At 40.8% G+C, this 8,458-nt stretch overlaps 1 protein-coding gene across 4 annotated transcripts in view; it reads right to left on the bottom strand.

Annotated features, from left to right (window-relative positions):
- Nucleotides 1-2,957: 2,957 nt before the first annotated feature.
- Nucleotides 2,958-8,458, bottom strand: part of CPSF6 (cleavage and polyadenylation specific factor 6) — a 29,147-nt gene continuing 23,646 nt past the window's right edge. For all 4 annotated transcript variants that reach the window (XM_042815655.1, XM_042815657.1, XM_042815658.1 and 1 more), the window contains one exon: nucleotides 2,958-8,218. The gene's annotated coding sequence lies outside the window, so the exon portion shown is untranslated. The remainder of the gene's footprint in view (nucleotides 8,219-8,458) is intronic.

Raw genomic sequence — 8,458 nt, 5'->3', positions numbered from 1 at the left:
AGAGGCAAACGCAACTCAGAGTAACCCACCCACCTTCGGCCATTATTCAGAGGTGTGTTCATCAGAGAACTGCAACCAACATTTTCTCTTCCTGGGTTCTTTCACTCTAAGAGCGTTCATGCTAAGAGTAGGAGGACACACACTTGAGAACAGCACAATTAAAAGATACTTGAAATAATGCACAGAATATAAGGCAAGAAAACTACTTCATGGGTGTCAAAGCCAGGAGAAAGCCTGCTAAGCTTACTTAGCAGGAAAAGGGGAAAGAAGCAACTGCCAACTGTCAGGTATGACAGATATGGGATAAGCAACAAATGCATAGATGTGGAATAGAAGAAGCAAGTGAATCAGATTTAACAACAGTGCTCATCTATCCAAGGCCTCATCAGTCAAGCAAGTGTTTAGAAGCAGTAGTTTTAGAAGATCTCATTAAGCGTGTTACCCTCTCAACTACTCAGCTTTCAGTCCCTCGCAACTCTATTTTAAATCGACCAATTCACTACACTCCCTCACAGAATAGATATCTGAAGTACAGGCTTTACAAACAAAAAAACTGCCCAACTCCTCCTCTTTCAGGCTTCCCTTGTCTCTAAATCTCAAAACCAAACGCCAAACAAAAGCCACCGAAGAAGAAACATGCACTTCTCCAGGGGCAAACCGAGCTGTAAGCAGAGAAGCTAGTTCACGCCCCTAGATGGCAGGAGGGGCCTGCCACACTGCCTGGGAGCCTCTGCACCTTTTCTACCGTGTTCTGTGGGGCTGAGCACCCAGGGGCTCTCCTTCCTTCAAAGTGTCAGCACTGCTCTGAAAGTAACGCTTTCGGATCTCCTAAGAGGAAAAACCAGTGGGTAGATCAATGCCACTGCTAAACTTGCCTCCTCTCACATGTTTCGGTCAGTCACCTCAACTCTTGCTTGGCAAACTCCTGAACAGCAGCAGCTCTCACATATGACACAAACAAGCACCAACTCTGATTTTTTTCACTGTGGTTGGAGCAATGCATTGTTAGCCCAAATGCATTCAGAAAGTCATGAGGAGCGTATCATGTTTTAACTGCTTTCAGCTATGCCAACCCTCTGTTGGAAGTGCTATGCGTGCAGACTGCGTCTCTATGAAACCACTTTCAAATTGAGTGCTTCTCCCTTCCCTAAATAGAACAGGAGCCAAGAAGTTCACTTTCCATTACCTACTCGAGTACTGCTCTCCCAGATAGTTCTTACATTGCTTTCAATTTCACGTGGAGATGAATATTAAAAAACCTTTCCCAGATCACTAACATTCCTCTGTTGGCAAAGAAATGAAGCCTAGTGGAGCGCTCAGTGGCTCTGGGTGAAACTAGTTCAGTTTGCACAGACACCATGGGGACTTCTACTGTTCCACTGTCTATGCTGCAAAGTCTGCAGCAAAGCATCTGCACAAGAGCTCAACTGCAACCACACCAATTCCTGCAGTCCAGAAGAGTCCTTTTGACTGTAGCTCAAGAGCCCATGGAAGTGACTGCTCTACATTTCCCTGCTAACCCATACAAGTACCTCTCTGCTCCCTCTCCTAAGAAATCCTACCAATGTTTTTGGCTCAGTCAGTACAAACCGTGTTCAAAAACTGCTTTATTCTCATAGGCCACGTGGTTTTGCCTTTGTGTTTGCTTGTTTTTTAAAACCCATTTCACCTTCAGACTATGGCGTATACACAGTTAGCTCTTTTTTTATGAGGCCAGTCCGCCTGCAACAACAGGCAGCATCAGTTCCACTCTGCTGCATAGCAATGGGGGAAGAAGCAAGGAAAATGACCTGCTGAAGCCTGGACTCGAGCAGAATCTTTTCCTGCAGCTCACCACAGGCTTTGGTCCTTGCCATCTGCAGCAGAAGCTGCAGAAGACACCAAAAGCCAATCAGCAAGGTTCTTGCAGGTAGAATTCAGGAAGGAAGTTCTAGCACATGCTGCTGAATTATTTATTTCCTTGTCTCTGCTCAACGGGTGCTACTTTCCCCGGCTGCTGTACGTGGAGGGAAAACATATTAAGACTGCTCACCTTCCTCATTCTTCTGGTACCGCTTCCGATCAGAGCTCCATGATCTGGTGTTGTCAGACGACCAATCCTTGAATGCTTCCACTGTGAATTCATCCACATATTACCAAACCCACACTGTTAATTTTCAAGATTACACACCCTACATATTCGTGGATGTTTGCAACACGGTACTTCAAAATAGTAACCGCCACTTTTCCCTGTGCTCCCCACCCCAAGCTCAGCTTGGAGTCCTCACAGTCCCCCCAGCCACAGCCCAGCACTCCTTCCACCCATCCCAACCTTCACCCTCTGGCCTCTGCAGCCAGGCTACAGTCCATGCTCAATAGTGGAGACGCCAGGTTCACTGTGAAACTGAGGCACAATGCAGTAAATAACCAGTGGCCAAGTTACCTGCCACCTTCAGTTTGAAAGCATTAAAGCTGAAGCCCTTTCAAGGAAGTGGGGGTTACTTTCCTCACTAAAGATTCAGAACACTAGCCAAAGAAATCCAGGTTCACCTTCTCCTGAATGTGTTGCCCCTATTTCATGGACCCATGGCCCTTGCTTAACTTCATTCATTCAAAATGAAGTTTAAACAAAAAGAAGAGTGCTGTGCTTTTTCATGCCAATTGGACTGTATTTCAGATTCAGAAGCTATGAAGTCTGGAAAACAATATATTTACAAATAATAATTAAAAAAAATAAGAAGTTGACTTATCAGTAAATGCATGCACTTCTCACTAACCTTAAACTCTGCAGAAAGCGTCTGACAAGCAGATGAAAACCACAGCTAGCGTGAACAAAATCATTTCTAGTTTGAGAAATAATAACTGCATTGAACCTACAGCTGTAACTCCACTGAGCTCACATTAAGTTTTGATGTCTGAATATCTGACAGAACTGACATAATGAGCACTGCAAGTCGAAATGAAGACAAGCAAAAGTATTTTTTAATATAAAAATGGTCTTTATTTCTTCAATACAAGGTAAACTACTATTGCAGTTTAAGACCAACACAAAAGTTGGACAGCAAATTGCTTAACAGTCTCCTAAAGGCTGAAAAAAAGGAACCCATGAAAGCTAAAAGTTATGCAATATTTCAAGTATAACATCTAAAAATGATGAAACGATCCCTAAAGGTAGAGATTAACTAAGTACTTCTGCTGAAAACGTATTAAAACCTGCAGTTGCTAGGATACCATCTTACCTTGCTGAGAAATACAGGTCTCCGGCAACGCAATATCCAGCAGACTCTGGCCTGCTGAAATCTGGAAACTGCTCACTATATACACGTATAAAATCCTTTGGAGTTGGGCATTCCAAGAGACATCCATTTCCTTACATTTTGCAGTGCAACTCTGCATTCCAACTCAGACAAGCTCCCATGCTGTATTTCAAAGCCATTTCTTGAATAGTTTACCCAGACATCCTTGTGCAAAATGGGAATGAGGAAATGCAGTGATACAGGAAGACAATACAGCCTTATGTTTAGAAAGTCAGCAGTGCTGGTAATCTTCATAAAAATTTAACTGTTTACCAAATAGGAATGTATTTCACTTGTAAAACACCTGGTCCTTTTTTATATCTTTTTTTTTTTAAGGACACCTGCACTGATTTGCAATCACTTGCGTTTATAAAAGCACACGCATTCCTCATTTTCTTACATTTGAAGATCAACAGAACGTCTCTTTCGTAATGTAATAATAATATGCACAGTTTAAAATATTTTCTATTACAAAATACAGTATACAAGAGGTGAGGCCAAAGTCTATTGAGTATATTCCAAAATGTCAGCACTGGGGGTGTAAAATTACATCACATGGTACGAATAGACGGAATTTGTTTATTTTTATATTTTTTAACAACTGAAATGCTCAATTCCATTGGGATCAAAGGTGAGCACTGTCTACCATCTTCAAGAGACTTCAATCAAGTCAGAAGCTTTAAAAGATCTAAGCACAGATATGGGCCACACCAGAGCCTACATCTGCTGCAATAACCGGGGCTACAGAAAGGATTCCGGAACTAACAAGTGCGTAATTTACAAATAGAGATGCTTTATCATACTTCGTCCAACATGGAAAAAAAAAATTCCCACGAGAACATCCAACTGAGGAACTTCTCTGTTAGCAACTCATCTGCTACAGCTAAGATGGTTTGAGAAGTACCCAGCAGGTGAGATGTGTTCCAGGAGGTGGCTGCGTGGCAGCGTGGGGACACAGAGCACCCCACTCCTGTCTGCAACACTCACTGCAGGGCAGTGCAGTGAACAGCTGCAACCAGCATCACTTCTGCATAAACACTGTGACTCATCAGCACGCTGCAACTGTGTTTAAAACCTATGCACTCCATTACCACAATAATTTAAATCCCAAACCCATGCAGCTTGTTTCCTACGCCAAAATATTTTAGAAAGTATTCATTCTTTTTTAAGGATATCACGTGGATCTGTACTTCCCTGGGATCTTGAGTGATTTATACCTCAGTGCAGAAGCAGTTTAGTGTCCTGGATCTTGGGAAGGCAGCAGCCAAACGTGCACGTTTTACATTTGAACCCACTGACAACCCACCTCACTGAGCACTGCCCTACAAAATTTAAGGCTGTATCCTTACAACACAAAAACCAATGACAGACTGCATATAAAATTCTATAAATAAAAATAGGAGTGAAGTCTGTTAGACCTGTACACACAGAGCATATAGATAAAAAAAGGAAATCGGGAATTACATATTTCTATAAATGCCATATATTTTTACTAGAAACACAGATGACAAGTATATACAACATGTAAATCTGAAGTTATCAACATGTTAACTAGGAAAACATTTACAAGCATTTGGGTATGCAACTAGATCATCAGGTAAAAAAGTCCCATTAGAAAAATCTAAGCCTCACCAGTTTCAAAAGGAAAAAAACAGATTGCTCACTACTTAGAAGGGAAAAAATAAAGCACTAAAGCATCAAGCTGGCCTAAACTTAATAAGGTATCTTGTGTAAGAACAACTATCCAAGCTTTTAACCACACTATAAATAAAAACCTCAAGTTCTGGCAAACATTTTTCATAATGCAATCAGAACCAAAGGCATTGGCACAGAAAGCAAAAAGGGAATGAAAGAAAAGGGCTGTACAATTTCCAAAATCGTACGTTCTTCTTTTGAAGAAATGTTTCTGACCTGTCGAAACACACAGTCTAGTAGAAATTTTACTAAGAAAAAAGGAAACCTTACTTACAAAAACAAAAAGCAAACAGAAAAAACAGGCAAAAAAACTCTTCTGTCACTGAGATGCCACCACCCCAACCACCTCCTGCTGTGGGCTTTGTCTCCCAGAACAAAGGACACACAGCGTATCCCATTCTCAACATTGCTTATAAAAACACCGTTCAGAAGAAATATCAAGTGTTTCCTCACAGACTGCTTTATCCTCTTATCAGATCGAGAGGAAGATGAAATACAACAGAGCGAATATCAAAGAAGGCAGCAGGAGCCACCATGGCACCATCAGCAGGCAGCGCAGCGCCCAACTGCCGCTTCCCGAGCACACACAGGAAGCCGCCAGCCACATGGAATAGACCAACACCTGGTACAACTGCAGTACGGATTCACTTACACATGATGTGCATCAGACATATTCCTTTTTGGTGTCTATCAGGGTCTTTGGATCTTTTTCTGTACAGATTTCTTGTTTCATTTAAAAAAAAAAATTAACAAAACTCACAGTAGCAAGAGTTCCATCTAAATAGTGATACGTTGTGCCTGTCAGTTCAAACTAAGTACTCAGAGAACACGCAGAAATAAGGGGCTTCATGCGGGGACCTCTTCTTCTAAGCCACAACACACTCAGTTTAACCTGTGTTGTTTTCTTCCTGCTTTTTTTTTCCCCCCTGCTATTTCCATTGCCAGCAACAGAAATCTGCACAAGAAGCTACGCTCTGTAGAAGAGCAAAGGTATCCTTATATCTATTTCAGTGAGGAGTAAAATATCAATTCCTGCATAAGATGCTTTTGATTTTTTATTTCGAGTTATAATATAGCTCTGCAATGGAACGTTACTTACCTGCTGCCTCTCCAGCATGAGGTACAGCTACAGACAGGTTATTCCTTCCTTAAACTTATTACACACAGCAGTAAACAATGTTTTGAAGTAAAAAATAAAATTACAACAGTATTGTTTGTAACCAACACCTATTCATAAAAAGCAGGAAATGAGTCGTGACTCATTAGATACAACTTTCAGTTTACAAAATTTTAAAAGGCAGCTTTCATTTGGAAACAGGTTTAAACAAACATTGCAAATATCTTCTCAGTAGCAAATAGTTTGATTAACACCAGCGATCCCACCATGAGGATTTGAGGTACACAATTTAAGGAAAAAAAGGGGAGGGGGTCTGAAGCTTGCAGCCCAGTCCAACAGCATCAACCTGGCTGCAGAAAATCCGGCCAAGGGTCGGTGATAAAAATATGAGAGCATTTCAGACTTAAGCAAAGCCTCTGCAGTAGTACACGCTACTGGTCCCGACTCAGCAAAGCATCAAAATCACTCACTCTGCACAGATTAACTTAGAGCATATGTTTACATTCCTGGAAATTGGCAGAATGTAAGCAAATGCTCTGGAAAACCAAGTGGATTGAAGTGCTTTCCTGAACAGGAGAACAGATTTTAGGTCTGCTGCAAAACCTTCCGAGAAAGAAAAATCGGTAAAAAAAGAAACAAAGAGCTGTCTAAGAGTTGCCTCTTAAAGCCATCTGAGGTCTTGAAACAGAACTTAAAGCACAGAGTGCAGCTATGTGAATCAGTGAAAACTAAGAATAAATCCATTACACAATGATTCGCAACAGACAAAGAATGAGCCTCTGTGCAAGGCCTCCAGAAACGGAGTTTTTCCAAATTAAATGAATCTTTCCATTCATTTGTGCTTACTGAAATTTAAAACAATTTCTTGTAACTGGAATTCAGCTTCCACGCTAAGCTCCAGCAAACTGTTTTTAAGGAAATGTACAAAACCTCATTTGACGGATTTAATTAGCGCCGCTTTTTGCAAAGATACTTCAGTATTGCCCACAGTGGAACACGGACATACAGGCGTACCTTCTCTTCTATATGCACGTTCGGATAAACCCCAAAGCATTAAAAAAGTATCAAACCCATAAAGTCTGAAAAATGGAAACATCTGCTTCCTCCTGTCACATCTAATATACAGCTATGTACAGACCTGCGGCCTCGGGGGCGGAGGGAAGGGAGAAACACATAAGCACTAGCTCTATAAAACTGTAAACAACTGCAGGATTATTGTTTTGTTTTTTAAACAGCTAACCTTTGCACCCCTCAATGTGAACGGGTTTAAGACCATGCAAACAGTTTAATATGAACGGCAGCGTCGACCAGGATCAAGACCGTGTGAAAGACACATTTTCAGCGTGCTCCCCATCAGTGATGTGGGAGCACCTTCCTCAAAGCAAGAGAACACAAAGAACTGCAGTTTTTACAGTTTTATATGTCAGTGAGCAAGTTCACAAGCCACCCAGGTAAACACTGCTAGAAAGCAAAATAGCATTAGAGGTTTTTGTAACCACCTGCCTTCGTATCAAAATTGAGCGTGTGAGAGCAACATTAGTAAGTTCAACTCACTGAATGCAAGATTAGGTTGAGGCATATGCAAGAACTATTGCGATGTTTTTAAAGACAGCATCAATGTTTTCATTGTAACATTATCTTTAAATATTGCTGAACACAAGACTTTCCCTGAGGTGTAAACATCAAATAACTTGAACAGCTTTACACATCAGCCCCATTAAACAGTTTATTACAACACTACATCTACTGTAATCAAAGTGGTGCTGTATACAGACATTATCATATGAACATTTTAACATGAACAAACTACTATAAAAACAAGCATTTACTTGACTTTTTCCAATTGCTCGCACATTATAATTGCCAAATGTATATAACCAGTAATGAAGTTGCAAAAGCTATAAGGTTTAAATCACACAGGTTTCCCTCAAATAAAACAGTTAAGCAACATAAAAAAAGTAAAAGAGCTACTGGTTACCATGTATGCAGATTTGCTTTATTCAGATCTATTCCTGTTCATTTTATCCATGAATCCTTACAGGCTCAGTTCAATCACATGAAGCAAACTGCCGGACAAGCATCTTTCCTTGAAGAACGTATCTTGTCTTGTACGCTGCTCCTCTTCCTTCAGCTGTAATGTGTCAAAATTTGTGATGTAGATTTTGCTAGTCCCCATAATACACAGAAAATTGTTGCCTTATCTATACATACACAAGTCGTGCATCTACTTCACCGTATGCAAACTAACACAAGCTAGCAGGAGCAGTAGCTACTTGTTTGTGCAATTGCTTTAGGATACGGTAGTTAAAACCAATTGTGCAACAAAATTGAAAGAATGTGGATCCCACATTCGGAAGTATCCAGTGATAAA

Source organism: Centrocercus urophasianus, unplaced genomic scaffold, assembly GCF_019232065.1.
Source record: "Centrocercus urophasianus isolate 14NV4802_14NV808 unplaced genomic scaffold, USGS_Curo_1.0 seq_15, whole genome shotgun sequence".
NCBI classification, from domain to species: domain Eukaryota; kingdom Metazoa; phylum Chordata; class Aves; order Galliformes; family Phasianidae; genus Centrocercus; species Centrocercus urophasianus.
This window is presented reverse-complemented; position numbering and strand designations above follow the sequence as displayed.